We start from the raw sequence: 24,172 nt of genomic DNA on the forward strand, positions 1-24,172 counted from the left end.
CTGTAATGAGGCGTTGTATTTGAAGCATACATCATTGTCCATGATGTTGAATTCAAAGGAGAACATGAAAATGTCAAAAGTCTCGAGACTCCTTAAAGTTCCGCGTCGATCCTTGTACAAGGCTAAATTGCGGGGTGACATCGATGTTGAGACGGTGGAATGTTTTGCATGTCAAAAACTATGCCCGTCGTAGCACAATCACAGATGAAATGAAAGAGATGGTTTACACATTTTGGAGGGATGAGACACGTGTATCCCCTAACAAAAAAGATGTTTGTCTCGAAAGAGGATGGGGAGAAAAATTTACATAAAGCACCCTGTACACCTCCTTGATGAACCTCAGGTAATTGATCTAACCAAAGCACCATTATTCGAGTACACTAAAAAGCATGTGAAACTTTACAGTTAGCATACTGGTTGTTATTTACACTGTGGTTGTTTATGGTTTATTCTAGCTAGAACATGCTATACTATATATGCTAGTTCAAATCTTCAATATGTTGATCACCTTACAGAGTGTGTTAATTATCATATTAGTAATGCTAATTAGTTTACAAGCCATACCTGGAGGCACACTGTAAATGCTAGTTAGCAGACTGTGTATGCTAGTTAGCATACTCTATGTGCTAATTAACACACTCTACATGCTAGAACATGCTATATTGTATATGCTAGTTCAAATCTGCAATATGTTGATCACCTTACAGAGTGCGTTATTTATCATATTAGTAATGCTAATTAGTATACAAGCCATACCTGGAGGCACACTGTAAATGCTAGTTAGCAGACTGTGTATGCTAGTTACCATACTCTATGTGCTAATTAGCACACTCTACATGCTAGTAGTTAGTATACAAGCCATACTTGGAGGCACACTGTAAATGCTAGTTAGCAGACTGTGTATGCTAGTTAGCATACTCTATGTGATGATTAGCACACTCTACATGCTGGTTAGCATGTAAATGCTAGTAAGCATGCTGTGAGTGCTAGTTCGCATATGGTAGGTGCTGATTAGCATACTGTAAGTGCTAGTTAGCATATGGTAGTTGCTGATTAGCATACTGTAAGTGCTAGTTCGCATATGGTAGGTGCTGATTAGCATACTGTAAGTGCTAGTTAGCATACTCTAAGTGCTAGTTAGCATATTCTAAGTGCTAGTTAGCATACTCAAGATGCTAGTTAGCATAATGTAGGTGCATCTTAGCATACTGTAAGTGCTAGTTAGCATATGATTAGTGATAGTTAGCACTCTGTATGTGCTTATTAGCATACTGTGAGTGCTAATTAGCATACTTTAAGTGCTAATTAGCATACTTTAAGTGCTGGTTAGCATACTTTAAGTGCTGGTTAGCATACTGTAAGTGCTACTTAGCATACTGGTATGTACTAGTTAGCATAATGAATGTGCTTGTTAGCATACTGTTTGTGCTAGTTAGCACACTGAATGTACCAACTGAATGTGCTACTTAGCATACTGAATGTACCAATTAGCCTATTGAATGTGTTAGTTAGTATACTGTCAGTGCTAGTTAGCATTATGTGCTAGTTAGCATACTATGAGTGCTAGTTAACATACTGCACATGCATGGAAGCATACTGTAAGTGCTGGTTACATACAATATGCTTCCGTGCATGGCCTGTATACTAATTAGCATAACTAGCATAATAACTGCCTTCTAACTCTCATAATTGCAGGTTGAGCTCTTCTACAGATTCAAAGAAAAGCATCCAGATTGCAAAATAGGTATGAGAATGTTTGAGATGATGAAGCCATTTTTTGTACGGCGGCTGAAAGATAGATACACATGCTGGTGCGAATATCATGTGTAGATGTCCTTTTTAAAGGACACACTTAACCATATGCGGTCTCAGTCATTCGGGCTGCATGGAGCCCAATGCAGATGTGCATGCAGCGTTTGCGTCAGAGGTGATGAAACTAGCAGGGGTTGCATGGCTTTATGTCAAACTTTGAAAGGTGTCACACATCTATGGGAGTCGGTTCTTTGCCCGAAGCAGATAGATGCTGTGGTTACCACAATAGTGAGTGTTTGATGGGCGAATGTAAGAAATGTGGTGTGAAAAAGATAGAAACATGCTGCTTAGAGACACAAAGCCCAAGTAAGAATATCTTTGTAAAATTGTTTGCATATGTGGAGGCAACAGATAAGCACGGAGACAAAAAAAAGAGAAAAGATCTTGTGACTAAAGAAATGCAGTGCTGGGAGTTTCTTCAACTCTTACAGACCAAGCTGAAGGTTTTTATCAAACATAACTATATCACTCGATGGCAAGCACAATAGTTCAAGGATTGTATTCTTAGATTTCCTGACGATATCACCAACTTCTTGCGGGTCCTCTATGCTGTTAGTCTTCAATGTTTCCCCTGATGCACTGGCACTAGCCATTGTCTGCTGAGAAGTTTTTACTGTGTCAGTTGCAGCAGGCATGGCACGCGCATGAGGAACCATGACAAAAAAATCATCTTCTTCTGATTTACTGCTCACGTCACCGCCTTCCTCTGTTGTTTTCATGCTTGCACTTTGTATTTGCTGGGATCCTGCATCTACTCCTTCATTCATTGTATCTAGCTCACCACCCTTCTCAGTCGAAGGGTTCTCAGTTGTTGCAGCCTTTCCCTTACCTTTGGTGTCATGCACACTGTCCACATCATGTAGGGGCTTTGAGAGGCCTGCAACAAAAAAATCTTTGATTACACCCTTTGAAGCGCTAGGTCACCTGCGAAGGATCCTAGAGGGTGCTGACCATACGGTGCTCGGGCTCTGGGTCGCCTAGGATACCCACGCATGCGTCGAGGAAGATATTGGAACAAGAGTAGGAGTTGTTTTCTGAAATCGGGCATGGATCTGGTTGATTGACCTTGCTGGTCTTCAATAGATGAGTCCATGGCTCTTTATATGGATCTGTTGGTTGATCTTGCTGATCTTCAACGAGAGTCCATCTTGATAAGTGATTATATTGCCGAGTATTATGGGCTAGGAACTAGGAAACGGCCCCTGAGTGGACAGGTGGTGAGCGTCCTAGTTACCAATGATGCCATAGATACTCTGATGAAGGAATGACGGGAAAATTAAAAATCAACTGGATAAATTGGAAGATGGTGATCAGTGATACTATGGTTTTATTGAAGGATTGTTTTAAACTGTTTGAATCTATGAAAAGGTAATTTCATATTGGGTGTGTGAGTGGTGTGACTAGTTTTATTTTTGCATGAACATCTGGCTAGGGGGCCTTGGAACTCTTTTCCTTAGTACCCGGGACAAAACCTAACCAAATTCTTAATTGGATCCCATCACTACAATGGTTGGGCGGTTGGCTAACCCATGGGATTGGAAGGACAGTAACTATTCTATGGATAGGAATCAACGGCTGTGCCTCTTGAATGGGGAAAAAAGCGTTGATCCCAATGATCCAAGTGCAAGTTTCTTCCTTGATCTGACCAAGTATCTTATAGATGTAATTGGATCAGCTTGAGCAGAAATGATCTTGACTACGTTAGAGTAAAAAGTTATCCTGGTGGAATCGCCCGTGCTTTCCGGTAAAGGAAGTTTTTCCGGGTTCGATTTTGGAACAACCGATGGATTAGTCTCTTATCCGGATATCCGTGGGTGAGGCCCCGAATGTGGGACCCCTGTCCGGCGCGAGAAGTGCTACTTCCGCTGCTAGTATCCCGAATCTGTTGCTCTATGGGAACAGGGATCTTACATAGCACGTTAACAGGGGGCATTGATTGTTGCCAATGCATCTGCATACTTCTTTATCTCTTGTACATAATCATGGATGCTCCTTCCTTTCCGTTTCACATTATGAATCTGTTGTCGCAATTGAGACTTGCAAGCACTAGTGTCTGTATCAAATAGCTTTAACAATGTATCCCATGCATCCTTGGGATTCTCAGCATCATGTATATGTATGAGTATAGCATTCGAGATACATATAGACAGGTAATGCAAAACTTTGTATGCTCTTTCTGACCATTGCTTGTGAGCTACAACGTGTTGATGTGTAAGTTGTCGGGGTAGTTCCAGCTCTAGCTCCGCCCCTATAACAAGGTTCCAAAAACCTTTTCCCTTCAGAAAGCTTTTAATCTTGTACTTCCACGCCTGGAAGTTCTTCCTATCCAACTTTTCACCCACAATTTGTATTGGGTTGTTTGACATATTTGCTCATCAATGATGCAAATGCACCTTCCACACATGTTCGAATCTATAAACAAGCCTTCCTTAGCTCAACTACACTCTAATAACTGTTCCAGATGCTCCAAAGTACTCACAACAAACTTCACTTTTAATGTAGAAAATCAAACTGATTGCATCCAAAATGAACTGGCATACGCAGTCCAAGATACGCGTGCATTCCAAGGCTTCAAATTGCAATGTAGTGGTTCAATCAAGTGTGGATAACTTGTGTTGACACCTAAACAAGCTCAATGTTGCATATCAACACCAACCAAGGTGCGTACATACCAAGATTATCAAATCCCCTTCTCTGTTTTGAGAAAAACCAGTAAAACCAAAAAAGACCAGTTAGTAAAATGGCTTTAATTCCTTTGATTCTTGTCCAAATTGAGAGACCAGGCATTGATTAGCTTAGCATTGATGTCTACTAACTCCATGTAAAAGGAATTAGACCAATTGTTTAAGATGAGAGAGTAATTAGCTGATTAATCACCCTCTGTTTCACTAATCACAATAGACAGCCTGTTTAATCAGCTCATTTCCAGCTCCATAATGCATAATTGCTTCAACCAAACATATAGCAACCTTCTCAAGTGTATGTACCACACAATTGCTAAGAGAATTTTGGAATTTGTCAACCACAAGACTTGATTTTTGGCCTCCACTTAGCAAAAAAGTGAAAAATTGCTCTGTTTCTGCATATCTGCCTACACTACCTGCTGTAGGGTTGATTTGAGGAGATTATAATGATAATTGATGGTACATTTAGATGCCCAACACACCTAGGCATGTGCCCAATCCATAAATTGAGTGATTTTTGCAAAAACCTAGCTTTAATTACATCCACAATGAGCATCATTTCTCTGTTTTTGTGAAGGATTCAAACCAGTGATTTTCCTCTCACATAAATGCACCAACTTTGCTCCAAATTCAATTTAGGGCTTGCACTCGGGGGGGTCACTCACAAAAAAATGTGAATATCACGTGCGTTCAACAGAAGTATAATTTTAATTTATGAAACTTACAGAAATATATTTACATAAGGGTATGATTTAAATTTTTTCCAAAAAAATTTACAGATTCATAAAGAAAAGGGGATATTATATAGATTAAAAAATTCACAAATAAGGGATTTAAAATATAGGCCTTGAACGCACGCGATAGGGATATTTTACATATAGTGAACCCCCCCCCCCCCCCCCCCCGCCCCCCCCCCCCCCCCCCCCCCGAGGGCTTGCACATGAGTTGCCAATACATTAATCCTTGTCACATACATGTTCCTTTGCCAGATTGCATCTATTTTCACAATACATCACCGCTTCAAGCTCAAATGGAAAGCTTGCAAAAAACCATAATTTTCTTTTGCTTTGGGCAACCTTGATTTGCCTTGTTTGTGCTTGAATCACCTGCAATCCGCTCAAGGGTGTTTATTAGTCCTTACCCGGTAGGCCAAGATCTCAGATTTGATAGAAATCGGTGTGCTCCAAGCTTCACAGCATCAATGGCAAGCTTCACAGCTTTTCTTCACAGCTTCTTCTCCCTCTTCTCTCACTCACTCATAAACCCTAATAGAGAGCACCAAACTCTGATACCATGATGAAAAATAGGTAGAGGGGGAGGAGACACACACACACACACACACACACACAGGAGCAAACCCTAATGTATATTGCAAACCCTAACCATAGAGGGAAGCCATCTCCCTTCTCACACAATGCATAAAGCCATAATCCATAATACACAACACACTATGTGTTATGTCCACACACAGCTAACCCTAGCTAATGTCCACACACTATGACCAGCTGGACACGGTCATTTATGTCTCACACATGCTGCTACACCTAACATGCCAGCACATAGTGCAACTGGCACAAGCTGACATTGAGCTTGAATCTCAACAAGAATTAGGTTAAGGCAAGTGTTTAGAACACTAATGCCACTCCAATTACTCCAATTACAAGAAATTAGGCTCATTTTTTTTATTTTTTAGCTCTCTTTAAGTTCATTATTCACACTAACAAGTAGATTAGTGATAATTAGTGAAAATTAAGAGATTATTTATGATTTTTAAAGGTTTTTTAGTAGATTAGGGTTCTATCTTACATTCCTAGGCTACCTGTGTACACTAATCTAACACAAAGCATGTTTGGAAGCAAAAAATTAACAAAAAAACACTCTATGTTTAAGTAAAAATCCTCTTCTTTGAGCTTTCTAATGACCCAAATCTTTAATTTTTTTGCCTGAACACTTGCTAATCCTACTCCCAACCACAACCTATGCAAAAAAATTTAAAAAATCAAAAAAACAAAAAAAATATATCAACAAAACAAATCCAATAACCAAAAACCAAATGCCATAGCAACAACTTACTTGACACCGAGCTATCGAGACTCCGTTGGATTCAAATCAAAGAAGGCTTTAACAAGTAGAGGATTGGCGCTCCCCTGGTAGCAGCGCTAAAGATGTTAAGCTCACCCTAATATGTCATGCAAAAGTTATTGATCCACCGAGCTTGATCTATACTCAAGAGCTCCACCATATCCACTCATCTCACTGCCATCCTCATGCACTCGTTGTCACACTAAGGTGATTGCTAATCCAACGGGTGGTGCAACCTCTCTCCCGAAGGTCGTGTGGGATCTTCGTGCGACGGAAGAAAATCACGATGGTAGCCTAATCACTCAAGCAACAGGAAATCATGAGAGTACAAGTGATTAGCACTAATCACTCCCAAACCCTAACCCTAAGCACATCACACATGCTAGATTAGAGTTGCGAGAGAGAGAGAGAGAGAGAGAGAGAACTCTCCACTTCTATTGCACAAATGGAAGAATGAGTTACAAACAAGAGAAATTGGATTTTATAGTTCCAAGCCTTTTCTCACTAGGCGTCGCCCAAGAGTAAGTGACCTAGGGCACCCAAATAGAGTTATAAGGCTTTTCTCTATATTTGGCCAACTGACCAAGATCCTCATGTTCGGCACATGAATGGTAGTGACCCGGGAAATTTTGTATGCGTATAAAATAAGGTAAATGATGACATATAAGAAGTTTGTTCATTTGAAACACAAAAAAACAAGATACAATCCACTTACTTGTTTATCAATCAACACCAACAAGAACTCTTCCTCCTCCTCCTCAAGGAATCGGACCACTATACAAATCACCTTGGGAATCTTCTCTCTTTCAGCTTGATTTATCAATCAACAAGAACTCTTCCTCCTCCTCCTCAAGGAATCGGACCACTATACAAATCACCTTGGGAATCTTCTCTCTTTCAGCTTGATTTATTTTTTCCCATTCTTGCCATGCTTTGAGTCAATGGTTGCCATCCCATACAATAAACATCTTCCCAACTATGTGTTGCCATCCTTCTGTTTGCTACTCTAGTATCGTGTCAAACTCTATACTGACAATGATAGGTTGACCAATTTCACTTCAACGGTCAAATGGAAACAACTCTTGGCCTAGGAATCCTTTTGAGACAATCAACACCTCCATTATCGACTGGTATGTGCTCTCTTTCATGCTTTTAATTAACCCCTTGATGAAATCCTCATTTGTATGGATTTCCAGATTTATAAGTAGGAGACAAAGAGGCACTTAATGTAGGTGGTTATGATTATCAACCAAGTGGTCCTCCACCCGATTCTTGGAGATGCGTCGATTAACCGCTTGGCCGAAACTCTCTTTTATGGACTCCTCTTCTTCGAAAATTGTGTCACTACTACGGCTAACAACGTGACTGTTGGCAGGTGTTGAAGAAACAACCCCCAAAGCCAACTGCAATTGAGAGGTGTTGGTTACCTCGCTTTTGATGTGGCCACTCCTCACATGCCCACTTCTTGCAATACTCGGATCTCATCTTGATTTTCAGTGAAGCCCTTCGATTGCAATCGCATCCAGGGAGGCATTTTGCGTTGAAAGAGATAACGTTGAAGGAGAGGAAGTGGAGGAAGAGGGTGCATTGATGAGGGGAATGCTCTTTGAAGGGGGGTGCATTGAGGGAAGAGGGAACATTGAGGGGGGGACGTGAGGGCAAGTGCTCTTTGCAGGGGGCACGTCGAGGGTTGTTGTGACCCCTTCCTATCGTTGTCTAATGGCTTTTTAAGCCATTAGACAATGATAGGAAGTGTTGTGTGGCATGCGTCATGTGTGTGGCATGCACATGCCACGTGGCACTGCCACGTGTAATTTCCAAGCTCAGGCTTTACATGTGGTAGCCATGGATAGCATTGGCTACAGCGGTTGCTCATGTAATGCCCATGGTCAAGCATTACACATGGCACTAATTATTTGGCACCATGAATAATGCCTGAGCTCGAGAATGACACGTGGCATGCCTTTTGGAAAGTGATATCCATATGGGCACATCATGTGTAATGCCTGAGGTTGGGCATTACATGTGGCAGTTTCCATGTGGACTGCGCTATCCACATGGGAAGTCGAGAGAGAGAGAGAGAGAGAGAGAGAGAGAGAGAGAGAGAGAGAGAGAGAGAGAGAGAGAGAGAGGTAATATTGGATACATTTAGAATCTCCATTTGTGGGGCTTGTCCCTCTTGGAAGGTGCCATAGTTATTGGTGGATGAAATAGGGAGGCTGGAAATGCCAACAATGACTCATAATTGGGTAGATAGGGGAGCATAGGCATAGGTATTGCATGGTTGATAACACTCTAAGGTGTTGTTTAATGGGCATAATATACATAATAGGGTAGACATGCATAGCATGTGCAAAGGTGTTACATGGCTGATAACACTCTAAGGTGTCTTCACAAAGCATATAATGAGCATAGTATGCACACGGGTTTGGCATAGGGTGTGGACATTCTGGGCTTGTGTAATCAAATCCCTTTTTGGGTACAAATCTCTTTATAAATAGTGATATAATTATGCTTGTGGATCCCATTCATGATTCACTTGTCATTTATGTAAAGAAGTGAAGCAATTAGCTCCTCTACCCATCATATATCTTCTTGGTATTCCATCTTTATTTTCTTTATGGCATTCTAATCCCGTCATGCCTCTTATGGCATTTAATCCCATCATGCCTCTTATTGGAATTCCATCTTTATTTTCTTGTGTTTCCCTAAATAAGGAAGATGTATATGGGTTTCCATTGGCACACCTACTAAGCTTTAACTTGATGCCATTTTATAGGAAGATGGCCCATATATAACATTTATCAAATAAGAATAAGTCCTTTATGAGAAAGGAATTATGTCTTAAGACTTCTTAATCCTTTAAAGAGAGGAGGGAGGGAGAGAGAGATAGGAGGGAGAGAGAGAGAGAGAGAAGAGGGAGGGCGAAATAGAGAGAATAAAGAGAGGGAGAGAGAGAGAGAGAAGAGGGATGATAATTTTTGGAAAAAATATAATATATATATACATCACAAATTTTTTTAATTAATATTGTTTCAAAAATAATAATTACTTTAAAACGATCAAATAAAAAATGGACAACTTATTTAAGGTTGTTAATCACCATTCATTTCATGTGAACTTAGTACCATTGTGTCATTCTTTCTAGTTCTTGTTTACTTCTTTTTTGTTCATCTTTACAATGAGTTGAACAATCACATTCCCATCTTCTAAGAATCTATGTTTCATAAGTGGTCAAGTTGTCCGTGAATGTAAATTTCTTACAAGAACAAGTAGCTCCCCACTCATTATATGGATTGCAAGCAATAGTAAATATTGGGTCTCAAGAGTTGCATGTCCCTCTAGAGGCAACCTCTAATAATGAGGGGGAGGAGTTCTATATACTTGAGGACTCTCTTTCAGCCAATAACTCCACAATAGTTGTTGCTTCGTTAAACTCAAACTGACAACCGATAGCCATCATAGATAGCCCGCCCAGAGGACAAACTCAATCTAATGTGATAGCTTTATGCAGTCCCTTATAAGATAACAAAAAAACCGGTCCATCAGCCTCATCCATTGTTGCAAGAGGAGATGGTAAGAGCATTTTGGAATATCTTTGGGGCATGAAGAACGGAAAAACATTAACAAAGATTTTGTTGAATGTCAAAGAGGTTATCAAGGTCGTGGAGATTCCTAGGCAATATAATGGTGATATTGCATTTGAGCTCCCACCAACCATGGGAACACATTCAGGAATGGACTTCATGGAGCATAAGTATGATCCCCACTAGCAGTCAAAGCCACAAACCTCTAACATTACCTTCCCTAGAGTGTGTCGGAGAAGCCATTGCCTAGGTAGTTTGAAGTGTCTCAATAAACTTTTCTTGCATTTAAAGAACCACAGGGTGTCAAATACATCACATTTTACTCGAAGCATGTTAAAGGCACGACTCCACTAGGGAGAAGTGCAGCAATGTGTCTGGAAATCTCCTTTGCCATTACTGCTTTAGCACACTGGTGATGTGCATTGCTACATCTATTATGTGATGCCCTCCAATGAGATGATGATTCCATTCATGATACACATTGGTTTCCATCAATATAATGTACTGATAGGACAAAGCAAATGGTGTTCAGGGTTCTAGGAGTAGATTTCAATGCTAGGGAAAGGAAGGGACAAATGCATATGGCCAAAGAAATCGTAATGGGGGCAATGCTAGTGCAAGATGTTAGTTCCTCACGTTTCATTGGGAAACAAGAGTTCATCAACATTGCTAAGGACATGGGACCATTCATGGAAGACAGGTGGTAGGCTAATTTATGTTTTTGTAAAAAAGTTATTAAAATCTAGATAAGTGAAGTGTGAAATTTGAATAAGTTTCAGAGGTCAGTCACATTGCAACCCTCGGCACCGGCCTTCAAAGGAGAGTTTTGGCTTGGATGCCTTTCTAAAGTTGAAGCAAGAGTACACTTACGACTTCTTCCATGGAAGTAGGTTCTCGGAACAAGGATCCTCAGGTGAGAAGTGCTTTGTTTTCAAGATGTCCATCATTAGATCTGCTATTCAGGGTTGGATTTGGTGAATTGAATGTGATGGACCAGCTCTGGTGACCTGCGAAATGCATTGATATAGCCTGACCACACCCAGGATTGGGTGACCATGGCTTGTGTATGATTCAAGGTAGCATATTACAAATGTAGAGTATAAAAGTAGTTAGAGCTAGTCAAGTGTGGTACATCATAAATGACTAGAGTTTTCACATGCATGCAAGATCATAACTGACTAGAGTTTTCACGTAGCATGCAAGATCTTCTAACAATTGTGACATATGAAATAAAAGACAAGGATATGGAGGCCCAATGTTTGTTCTGGGAATGCATTAATGACATGATGGAAAACCGGGGTTGTGAAAGGGCATATTTCTTTAGTTTCATGGGAAAAATGAGGCTTAGGCTAACTGAAATACAATTTGACATGTATTTAATGGTGGAAAAAATAGCATCTTGACAAATAGAGAGAGGTCTTGCCTATTTCATTGGGAGTGGAGCATGGTTGCCCACAGAACAAAGTATGTGTGTGTTATATCTCAAGGAGAGCATAAAGCAATGTGTGAAAAGTGGCCCATGGCTCCTACCAATGAAGATACATCAATGGAGGCTCGATTGATATGTCAATGGTGCGCAATGGTGGTCATGTAATGGATAGGAATATGTCAGCAATGGAATATTGGGGTTGAGCTAGTGGGAGGTGCGCATAGCACATTGGGGTTCAGTGAGAACAATAGAGAGAAGTAATTATGGTCCAAACACCCCAAGAACAAACCTAGAAAAAAGGAAGCATGGAAGTTGGCTTGCAGGGGAAGCATATAGACGCAAGCAAGATTTCTCTTTACAATGCATGTACTACCGATATGGCAAATGTAATTTTTCAAAGCACTAAGGCAATCTCTTACTCTCAAGGCAAGAATATAGGGAGAGGACCAAGCTTGAAGAAACTAAAAGAATGGTTGTCTACAAGCCCAACCCAAGTGGTCCGAACAGTTAATCGGGAAACTAAAGGAACACCCATGTATAGGGTGCCTACCCCTCTCACCGGTGACAAAGAAAGTGCACGTCACAAGAGACCGGGTGTTGTGGTCATTGATATTGATGAGGTGACGAGGCTACGCATTGACTAGAGTATAACGCACATGTATGAGATCGCAAGTATGTTGGGAGGCCACGGAAGATCATTTTTAAGGAGCATGATCAATATAAGAAGTACTCCAGAAAGAACAACGGAAGTCACAGAGTGCAATGTCATTGAGAGCAAGGAGAATGAAGCAATGTGGGAAACCCAAAGAACATGCATTGGAAGCAAGGTCACATGTAGCAGAATGCCTCGTGGGAGGTAAGAGGTGTGGACACAACACATAGCTAGATCTGCAAAGGGTGTGCCTGCACCATCTTTTGAAGGCTATCGCGCAAGCATCCTAATGGTCTCACTAGACAGGGGATGTGGTTCTACCCTGACCACATGCTTCATTGCTATATTATGGACACCAATATAGACCCAAAGCCCAATCCACCACCCAAGATATGGCCATAGGAACTAACCTCATAGACGAGGAGATATATTCATTATGGGAAGGTGGATACCAGGTGGAGAGCAAGAATGTAGAAGGTGTTATGTCCACCCCGTTGAGTAGCGGTGGGGTTTCAAAGTTCTTTACAAGTGTAACTTCTAAAGAACCACCATATGGGTCCACTAACTACTAATACAGAGGTTGGTGGCTTAGGCATGCAAAATGGCAAAAGAGTCAAGTACTGCACATCAATATTAGAGGAAGCAGCAAAAAAATAAAGGCCGCTTTTTTGAAAATGAAAACTACGGTGGTAGAAGTGCAGAGTGTGGAGCACACAAGTATGAAGTTTTCAACATCTAATTGGACGGGGATGATGCACATGTGGGAAAATATGATGTACATGTGAAAGACGAACCATGTTGTACGTGTCCAAATTTTATAAATAGAATCTAAGAAGAAGCCGTATCTTGCCATGCAAGCACTTGTACTTCATTTATTTGCATGTGCTAGGCTTGAGCCAGAATGAGAATATGTTCATCCATGAACCTATCCTATCAGACCTTGAGATTTACAATGCCTTGTCTCATAGGAGAACCTACTCCAATTTAGATAATTGAATGCATGGATTATCAGTTGACCTATAGTATTTTGAAACTTTTGTAACCTCTGTGGAAGCGATCTCATTGTAGAGGATTCGATTGTGCAGTATATATCTTTCTCCCCTCCCTTCCTCCCTTTTCCTCCTCTCGCTATGGGTTGTGTGAGATCCATGTCCCCACTGTGAAACGAATTCATGGGTGCTAGCCACCGAAGTAGCACTTCTTGCACGGGGAAGGGTCCCACACTCGGGGCCTCACCCACGGATATTCAGATAAGAGACTAATCCATCGGTTCTTCCAAAACCAAACCCGAAAAAAAATTCCCTTGCCCAGAATGCACGGGCGATTCCTCCAGGATAACTTTTCTCTAACGTAGTCAAAAGCCTTAACTAATTGAACTGATCTGAACAAACCCATAAGTCCTATAGTCAGATTAGGAAAACGATTGCACTTGGATCATAGAGACCAACGCTTTTTTCCTCATTGAGAGGCACAGCTGTTGATTCTTTTTCATAGAACAATTTTTGTCCGGGATTTACTTCATCTATCGTACCATAATAGAATTGAGTCTCAATTTAGGGATCCATCAGTCCAGCCCAACCCCATCCAATTTCATGGGTTAGCCAACCGCCCAACCATTGTAGTGATGGGATCCAATTAGGAATTTGGTTGGGTTTTGTCCCGGGTACCAGGGGAAAAAGAGTTCCCAGGCCTCCTAGCCAGATATTCATGCAAACTTAAAACTAGTCACACCACTTACACACCCAATATGAAATTGCCTTTTTCATAGAATCAGCATCTTCTAAAAACAATCTTTTAATGAAACCATTGTGTCACTGATCCTAATCCTCAAAATCTCTGGTTGAATCCTTATTTCCAATCATTCCTTCATCGGTGTACCTATGGCATCATTGGTAAGCAAAACGTTCACCACCTGTCCCCTAAGGGGCCTTTTCAATAGTTCCTAGCTCATAGTAACCGGAATCTCCGTTGAAGATTAGCAGGATCAACCGACAAAACGGATCCATATAAAAGAGCCATGGACTCATCCGCCGTTGAGGACCAACAAGGTCAATCAACCAGATCCATGCCTGAATTCAGAAAACAACTCTTACTCCTTGTTCCAATATCTTCCCCGACGTACTTGTGGGTATCTTCGGTGACCCAGAGCCCGAGCACCGTATGGTCAGCACCCTCTAGGATCCTTCGTAGGTCACCTAGCGCTTCACTCATAGGCCGCTTCCTTGTTCCCTCATCCACCGTATCGAAAGTTCACCATTTAAATCGAACCGAGGCTGGTCAAGACCTCGGCCGACCTTGCTACGTGAGACATCCTCCATTGACTCTCCGTCAGCTGTTGCAACTTTATCAGCTAGGTCTCCATGACCTCATTCACAAGACGGTCAAAATACTTTCCCAACATTCTTGACATAAAACAGTCATTTAAAAACAGCCATAAATACAATTTCTATAAAGAACTCTCGTCTTTCCACATCAATCTACATTACTTAATCCACATTTATTTCATAAGCATTCCCATTCTCATCCAATCACATCATTTTTCATTCTCATCCAATCACATCATTTTCCATTCTCATCCAATCACATCATTTTCCATATCAACACTTCTTTCCTCAATTAACCTCATCAGATCTCATCCACTCGCATTTACCCATACATCTCATCACTTCACATTCATTAACATCTATCCAGTTTAGATCACATCTTATCACATCCATTTCACATCACATCTCATTCATTCACAATTCGATTCACATCACATCACATCCATTCACATCTCATACCATTCATTCTCATCCCGATTCACATGCCATCGCATTCATTCACATCCCTTATCATTCATTCTCCTGATTCACATGCTATCTCATTCATTCACATCCATATCATTCATTCACATTCCTTATCATTCATATCTATCTAATTTACATCACATCTCATCGCCTCAATTCTCGTTCATATCCATCACATTCACATTCACATCCACATATATTCTTCCACATCCATACTTATCACATACACATCCACATATATTCTTCCACATACATCCACATCCATACTTATCACATACACATCCACATCTATCCTTTCACATACATCCACATCCATTCTTTCACATACATCCACTTCTATTCTTCATATACATCCACATCCATCCTTTCACATACATATTTATCTGATTCACATCACATCTATCCATCCATTCATTCACATTTATCTGATTCACATCACATCTATCCATCCATCCATTCTTTTATAAAAATCAACTTCAGTGGGAATAACACTTTTATAAAAATCCTTTTCTACATCTATTTATGCATAAATTCAATTTAAAGGATTCCTTTATGCATCTTTCTATGCATAAAATCAAAATTAATGAGAATAACTCTTTTGAAATAAAAATGGATTCCTTTATGCATCTTTCTATGCATAAAATCAAAATTAATGAGAATAACTCTTTTGAAATAAAAATGAATTCTTTTATGCATATTTCTTTGCATAGAAATTAATTCTAATGAAAATCACACTTTTATAATAAAAATATTTCCAATATGCATCTTTTTATGCATAGAATGAAAAGAACACTTTTAGGATACACAAATGGAGGGGATTACTCTTTTTGAATAACATAGAGATAAAACTTATTTTACAAAATTTCAAAAAATTTTGCCATAACCTCCTTTGTATGGCCGACCATTTTTCAAATTTTTTCATTCTCAAGCTACTTAGAAATTATACCAAAAGCATTCTAAACTAATCAAATTCCACTTTTTAAAGAGAAACAATATGAAAAGTTTAATTCTAACATTTCAATTACATATCTAGGATAAAGAATGGGTGAATTCAAGAATGAAGAGAGGGAAAGTCTTTCCAACAAGGCATAACATCATTTTTCAAAACAAAAATTAGAAAACCATTAAATGGAATAAAGAAAAGTAAGATTTCTAGCTTATATGAATATCTGTGAGCTTTCCTTTGGCTTGATTGTTTGAGGGATCTACTCTTGTTTGCAACAAGAATGGCCACCAATTCTTTTGAAGAGGAAATGATCAAAAACTAATGAATTGTCAATAAATTCACTGTTTTTGGCTTTAGGGAGGAGTAGAGTAACAGCACATAAAACACTATTATTATTTTACAAAAGGGGAGGCTTCTATTTATAGAAAAAAGTGAGCCTCTAACCAAGCAAACTGATTCTAGAATTTTCCAGATGAGTTTGGTCACTTTTTGACCACTTTTAGGTCAATTTAGCTTACTTTTTGGTTCTAGTTGAAACAGGAGAGAGAAGAGATGAAAATATCTCATTATTTGTGAGTTTAAAACTCATTCACACATGTGAAATAGTCACCTCCTTCATGAGGAAAATTCCCCACACTGAGGTGTCAAAAATGCATCATTTCCTCTAAATATCTTTTTTTTAAAAAAACCAATAACCTTGTCCTTAGTCAACTCTTCATCTTATGTGAGTATTTACTCATTTTTGAGAGATTTTTCTTTTATTCTTCAATTTATCTCCTCCCTACATTTGGATTAATCTTATTTATCTATAGAAACCTTAATCCAAAATTTTCAAAAAATCTGGATCCTTAGGCTAAGGCCTTTTGAACAGATTATAATTTATTTCTAATGCACCTTCTAAAATTCTTTTTGAACTTCTGTTTCAGGGAAATTTATTTTAATAAGAAGAGATATTTTTTCATCCAAAAATATCTAAAATTTGAATAATCTCTCTCTAAAATATTTTCTTTCTCTAAGCCAAAATAGGTAGAAACAAGATCTTTTATTATTCTGAAAAGGGGATTGATTACAAGGGAAGATACTGGACATCTTGAGGGGCTGGGGGAGAAATCTTACAGGTTGTGCATTTTCAAGCAGGTATGGTATTATAGAACATAGTCATGTATTGATGAATGATATTCACGTTACAAGCATTCATCGGTTTGAAATCTTACATATAAATGAGAGGGGAGCGGCAATGTAGAGTGAGAAGAGAGGACCAAGGTGCTCCACAAAACACACAACCCCTTATTTGAAATTGTATGTATTTAAAAAAATCAATACATACTCGCTCTTCCCCAAAAAAGCACAAAAGATGACTTTATTGAAATTGAAGGAAAGATACCTTTATTATTGACATTAAAAAAGACATAAAAAATTTATTTTTATTTTGTTTATTATAAAATTAGAGTAGACCTCTCCCACTGCTATAAATATAGAGATAATCTCCACAACACTTTGTTAATCACCATTGCACCAAGCCTTGTTAGTAGAGTACACCACACTAAACTCTTCTTCGTATTTTTTGTGATGCCCTCATCAAATATTAGCATTGAAGTTTTTGTTGCACGTATCGAGAGAAAGGACACCAATATGGAGGTCAAGCAGAAGACCGTAGATGGTGCACAAGCATGGAAAGGTCTCGTGTGCCCTTTTTGCTTCCTAGTAATGATGATGCTATTTCTTAAGTGAATGCCGAAGTGGTGGGCTTAATTGCAATATGACAAGCCCATGGTTGTATTGATGAATCATTTGAGTATGTCTTGCTAAAGGAAGTGCAAAAGGGTACGAACACCGTTGGCATACTTTGTGCCTTCACCCAGAGGACAAGCGAGGCCCATAGTAGTAAATATGATAGTTTTCACATTTCTATATTTGGAAGTTGTATGTGAATGAACTTGGTTTTATTTTTGAAGTAATAACCTCAATGTAGAGGATGTGATGTTGTCATGTTTTTCTGTTTTCACTCCCTATGGCTCTCTATTGCCCTCTCTCTCTCATATGAGTATCTGTTGTGCTACCAGTGGCATAACGGCACAGACTCTGATAACCCCAGTCTGTCCCATTCTCTACCCAAAATTTTTTTTATATAGAGTCGGTACAAACATTAGAATAAGCATTGGTATAAGCCTCGATTTGAACCAAAGTCGGTATAAGCATCATTATACTCATCGGTATGCTTATATTCCGATGTTTATATTGACATTTATGCCAAGGCTTTTAGTGACATTTGTGTTTCTGAGCACTTATACAGACATTCGTGTACATACGCTTTTATCGATGACAACACACGAAAATAAATCCCAAAAAATCCTAATTCAAAAATGTAGATATAGGGTCCTTCCCTTGTAGTGTCACAACTACAAATTCAAAAGGCTGTGTGCTTGTCTTTTAATCAGGAAATACCTTTTTGGAATTATCCATTGGGCCTATGGTTAAGAACGTGGGATTTGGCTTATTTAGAGACTATGGAGACCGTTGGAAAAGGAAGCCATGGGCCCAGACGATTGGACAATCATGAGACGTTGACAAGATGCCGCACACTAGATTTGAGTAATTTGGCCTATCCCTTACCAATGGTCCATGTATACGAACTTTTATCATGTTGTGCCAAAACTCACAACGTCCACATAAGGGATGTAGATGGTGCATAAGGGAAGCCCAACGGCCATAGAATTAGGTGCCCCCTTCTAGGGGGAGTTGAGAAGGCATTGGATAGTGAAAGGGCCATGCCTAGCCAATAAAAGGTCAAGGGGCTGAGATTGGAAGGTCATGCAGCATCACTTAGACTTATATAACCATGTGTTTAAGGTCCATGTGGGATATGTTTGGGTGGAGAATCAAAGTTCTAGTCTTACAAGTCCTCAAGCTTATGATACAAGGAGCATTACAATTATTGACATTAAAAAAGATAAAATTATTTTTTATTTTTTGTTTATTACAAAAGTAGAGTAGAACTCTCCCATTGTTATAAATATAGAGATGAGCTTCACATCACTTTGTTAATCACCATTGCCACCAAGCCTTGTTAGTAGAGTACACCACACTAAACCCTTCTTCGTATTATTGTTTGTGATGGCCTCATCAAATATTAGCATTGAAGTTGTTGTTGCGCGTATCCAGAGGGAGGTCACCAATGTGGAGGTCAAGCAGCACAAGCATGGAAAGGTCTCATGTCCTTTTCACTTCCTGGTAATGATGATGCTATTTTTCAAGTGAATGCTAAAGTGATGGGCTTAATTGCAATATGGCGAGCCCATGGTTTTCTATCTTCACATTTTTGTATTTGGAAGTTGTAGGTGAATGAACTTGGTTTTATTTTCAATTTAAAGTAATAACCTCGATGTAGAGGATGTGATGCTGTCATGTTTTTCTATTTTCACTCCCTATGGCTCTCTATCGCCCTCTCCCTCTCAAGTAATTATGTCATGTTTAACTCTCTCTAACTCTCTTCACCCCTCTCTCTCTTGATGGAGGGGGATGGATATCTTTTTGGAATCCACTCACCTAATTCCCAAAAAGCACTCGGTAGAAAATGCTCACAAAAAAAAATCCCCTTCCCTTGCTAATTAAGTTTATAAAACTTGGTTTGGTAGCATGTAAGTTTTGGTTTGCCTATATTTGTGTAGGGAATTTTGGAAGAGGCTTGCAATGATAAAGAAGGGGAAGGAGATGATGGTGGAAATGATCACGAGTAGATAGGCTATTTTTTTCAAATTTTTTTAAAGAGCTTAGCTCTAATCTTTGTAACACAACAATGTAAATGATTCTCTTAGCAATATAAATATAATCATATTTTAAATTGTGAAAAAATAAGTCTTGATTTCAAACACCTTCCCTTCAATCTCTCTTAAATATGTGTATCTACTGTGGTACCAATGGTAGAATAGCACAAACTCTGATAGCCCCAATCTGTCCCATTCTCTATCCAAAAAGAAATTTATATAGTGTCGGTATGAGCATCAGAATAAGCATTGGTATAAGCCTCGATTTCAACCAAAGTTGGTAAGCATCGTTATACTTATCGGTATGCTTATATTCCAATGTTTATATTGACATTTATGCCGAGGTTTTTACTGACATTTGTATTTCTCGACACTTATACCGGCATTCCTGACGAATGCTTTTATCGACGACAACAGGCGAAAATAAATCCCCAAAAAAATCCTAAATAAAAAATGTAGATATAGGGTCCTTCCCTTGTAGTGTCACAACTACAAATTAAGAAGGTGTTGTGTTGATCTTTGGAAATTCCTTTTTATTAGGAAAATCATGAGCTCATTTTGGGGCCCTTTAAGGAGTTTCATGCTCTTTCTCTCTCTAAAAAATGGGACCATGGTTCACATAATTCCTATTTTTTTAAGAGTTGGTAGATGTAAATGTACTCTTCAAGATCTTTCCAATGCTATATATAACATGATGGGATTCTAACATAGGATAGTGAAGCTCCCCAAAAAGTGGTTTTAAAAGAGATGATGTGGCATGTAACGTTACATTTTGGCATCTTAAATCTTGTTTGTGGTGTATCTTAAGCATTCCTACTTGAAAGTTGTTGGAGATTATATATTTGAGATTTACTCATCATAAGCTTCTCAATGATATGTCACATGGAGAGATTCTGAAACAAGATTGATAGGGCTCACCATGGCCCCATTTTTTAGAGAGAGAAAAAGCATGAAAGTTCTTAGAAGGCCCCAAAATGAGCTCATAATTTCCCTAATATGGAGTATCACAACTACCAATTGAGAAGGCTCTATGGTTTTCTTTTAATCAGGAAATGCCTTTTTGGAATTGTCCACTGGGCCTATGGTTAAGAACGTGGGATTTGGCTTATTGAGAGACTGTGGAGACCGTTGGGAAAAGAGCCATAGCCCATGGATGACTGGACGATCACGAGACGTTGACAAGGTGCCGCACACTAGATTTGGGTAATTTGGCGTATCCCTTACCAACGGTCCACGGATACGAGCTTTTATCATGTTGTGCCAAAACTCACGGCAATTTTACTTCTGTTCCAGGCAAACAAACCTATGACGATGAGAAGGCATAGTAGTAGCATTGCCGCTGGTCGTCTTCTAGAGACTTGCGCCATTGTAGCACTTACAGTAAGCCTCGCATTTTTGCCAGAGCATGCAATCGGCCAGAAGAAAGGCCAGTGGAAACCCCTCGTCACTGCCGGAGTGTCTGCAATGCACATGACAACAAATAGGTTCAACAAGGTCATTATCTTCGACCGCACAGATTACGGGCCTTCGCAGCTCAGGCTTCCGAACGGAAGAACGTGTCGGAGGGATCCCAACGACCTGGCCCTTAAGGTGGACTGCTATGCGCACTCCTTCGAGTACGACGTGGCCACCAATAACGTCCGCCCCCTCGAGGTTCTTACCGACACATGGTGCTCTTCCGGCGCCTTCCTCGCCAACGGCACCCTGGTTAGTACTGGTGGCTTCAACGACGGAGCTGCAGCAGTCCGTTACTTCGTGCCCTGCGACAGCGGCGCCTGCGACTGGGTCGAGTCTGGGCAAATGGCATCTTCCCGCTGGTATGTCTCTAATCAGGTCCTGCCAGACGACCGCGTCATCATCGTTGGCGGCAGACGCTCCTTCAGCTACGAGTTTATTCCAAAAGAGCCCGGGGAAGCAGCTTTTGCCCTCAGTCTCCTCGTCGAAACCAACACCCCCAACGTCGAAAACAATCTCTATCCGTTCCTTCATCTGTCGTCCGACGGAAACCTCTTCATCTTTGCTAACAAGAAGTCCATCCTGCTCAATTACAAGATCAACACAGTGGTGAAGACTTTCCCTGACCTTGCGGGAGGTGGCCGGAACTATCCGTCGTCGGGCTCCTCAGTTATGCTGCCTCTGCAGCACTCCGACAGGTTCACGAAGGTCGAAGTGTTGATCTGCGGCGGCAGTCCCGACGGATCTTTCCAGGCCCCAGCCTCCGGCAAGTACATGGACGCTCTGAATGACTGTGCGAGGATGGTGATAACTGACGCCAATCCGAAGTGGGCAGTAGAAAGCATGCCGTCGCCGAGGGTGATGTGCGACATGCTGATTCGTCCGACAGGCGACGTGTTGATCATCAACGGAGCTGAGCAAGGCACGGCGGGGTGGGGGGCGGCGAGAAAACCAGCGCTGGCTCCTTTTCTCTACTCTACATGGAAGCCCGTGGGAAGAAGGTTCGAGGTGCTCACGGCTACTGGAATTCCGAGGATGTACCATTCGACGGCAAACGTTCTGGCGGACGGAAGGATTTTGGTGGGGGGGAGCAACACCAATGTGGGCTATGTGTTCAGCGGGGTGCCGTTCCCAACGGAGCTGCGTCTAGAGTCTTTCAGGCCATACTATCTCTATTCCGGCTACAATTTGAGAAGGCCCGCCATCACAGCGCTCTCTAGCACCACCATCTCCTACGCCACCAAGTTCACCGTGACCTTCAAAGTCCGCACTCCTGCTGTCAACCTCTTCTTCAATCTGTATTTTCCGCCCTTCACCACCCACTCCTACTCCATGAATCAACGAATGCTCTTCTTAGCCTTTACTGTTATGCAGGTTGGCCCCCGCTACCTGGCCACCCTCACTGCCCCTCCCACCTCTGTAGCCGCTCCCTCTGGCTACTACATGCTGCGAGTTATCAACAATGGCATCCCTAGCACGGCAGCATGGGTTCATCTCTCATAATCTACTTCTCACCTGCCACTCCCGAGTCCCAAAGCCGCCTTCATCATGGTGGCAGACAGCTTCAGCTTTACCTTCACCCTTCCGTATCCATCTGCATCTAGTGCTCTGTCGACTGTCAAAATGCTGAAAGGTGTCTCCGTAAAAGGTAACTGGTATCTAGAGGCTTACAAGTAATGGATCATGTGAGTGATTAAATTTGAAGGCTGCAGACCTTTAAAGCCCACTTCTAACGTCTAAAGAAAGCCACCGAGCCATCAAAAGAGACACATACTGCTGCATGACATCAAAACAGACTTATCTGTATGCAAAGTAGACCTGAATCGAGTCCGCAGGGAAGGAACACAAACGAGATTACCAAAAGAGAATACCAATCACAGAGGAAGAAGGACTCCAGCCACGGGGAGAGGCCTCCATCGCCCTCTCCGAGACGCCACCAAAATGACAGGTAGCAAACGCCACCAAAATGACAGGTAGCAAGGAGGAGTTCCGACCCGATGAAGTGCAGGAAGAGGGCAAACACCAACTTGCAAGAGGGAACTCCTCCCCCTTCCCCTCCTCATCCTCCACGAAGACAAGCAATAGGAAGGAAGCAGAGCACTCGTCGCGAAGCCTCAGTTATCTCTGCATGCACCTACAGAATACCTCCAAGCCCACATCGGCGGCAGATACCAAAGGAGAAGCTAGCCGGTAGCCTGGGATCAAAGCGTTGCATGCAATTCCGCGTGTGACTTGACAAATGGCCAACAGCCTCCCCCCGTCACACGCGCAAGCACATGTATCCCACGTGTCTGGATTTATTTCAGACACGTGGCCCTCTTTGTAACCTCGGATTCTCTCCTTCTCATTAATATACCAGCCTTTTTTTGAAAAAAAAAAAGCCACCGAGCCAAGAGTAAACTTTATTGTGTAATGGGCTCCCTGTAGGCTTTCTATTTTGAAGTCCACGGAAGTGTTGAAAAATTTCACCCCTTCTAAGTACTCATAAAACTTGAAACTTATAAAGAGATTTGTGTATATAATTTCAATCATGATTAATTTTACAATTTAGATTTAGATTAGGTGGTTGTTATTATTGTTCAATTTCTTGGATTTGAATTTTCCTTTGATCTTTTAATGCGGAGATGGATGGTACTAGATGGAATGACTTCTTCTTTAAGTTCATACCAAAAAGCACAATTAGCAATTAGCAGTATAGTGACCAAGGATTTCATGTGCATGAGTATGTGCAAGAACATGAGCGTTCATGAACGCCAATTCACAGAATCACATATTTGTCAATTCGGACTTTTTGAGCCATTACCATTAACATTACAAGAGATCAGCCTGATACCATTGCATATACCGACCATTTAGACTTACAATTTTTTTGCCCATGGTGTCAGTATAAGTATCAGTATAAACATTAGTACAGAGTCATCGATATGTGTGTCAATATATTCATCAAGCACACTGATGTATACACCGACACA

At 40.7% G+C, this 24,172-nt stretch overlaps 1 pseudogene; it reads left to right on the forward strand.

Annotated features, from left to right (window-relative positions):
* Window positions 1–21,056: 21,056 nt before the first annotated feature.
* Window positions 21,057–22,951, forward strand: LOC147602951 (aldehyde oxidase GLOX pseudogene; annotated as a pseudogene).
* The last annotated feature ends 1,221 nt before the right edge of the window (window positions 22,952–24,172 follow it).

This window comes from Cibotium barometz, chromosome 65 (genome assembly GCF_041138505.1).
Source record: "Cibotium barometz isolate CiBa-2024 chromosome 65, ASM4113850v1, whole genome shotgun sequence".
Lineage (NCBI taxonomy): Eukaryota > Viridiplantae > Streptophyta > Polypodiopsida > Cyatheales > Cibotiaceae > Cibotium > Cibotium barometz.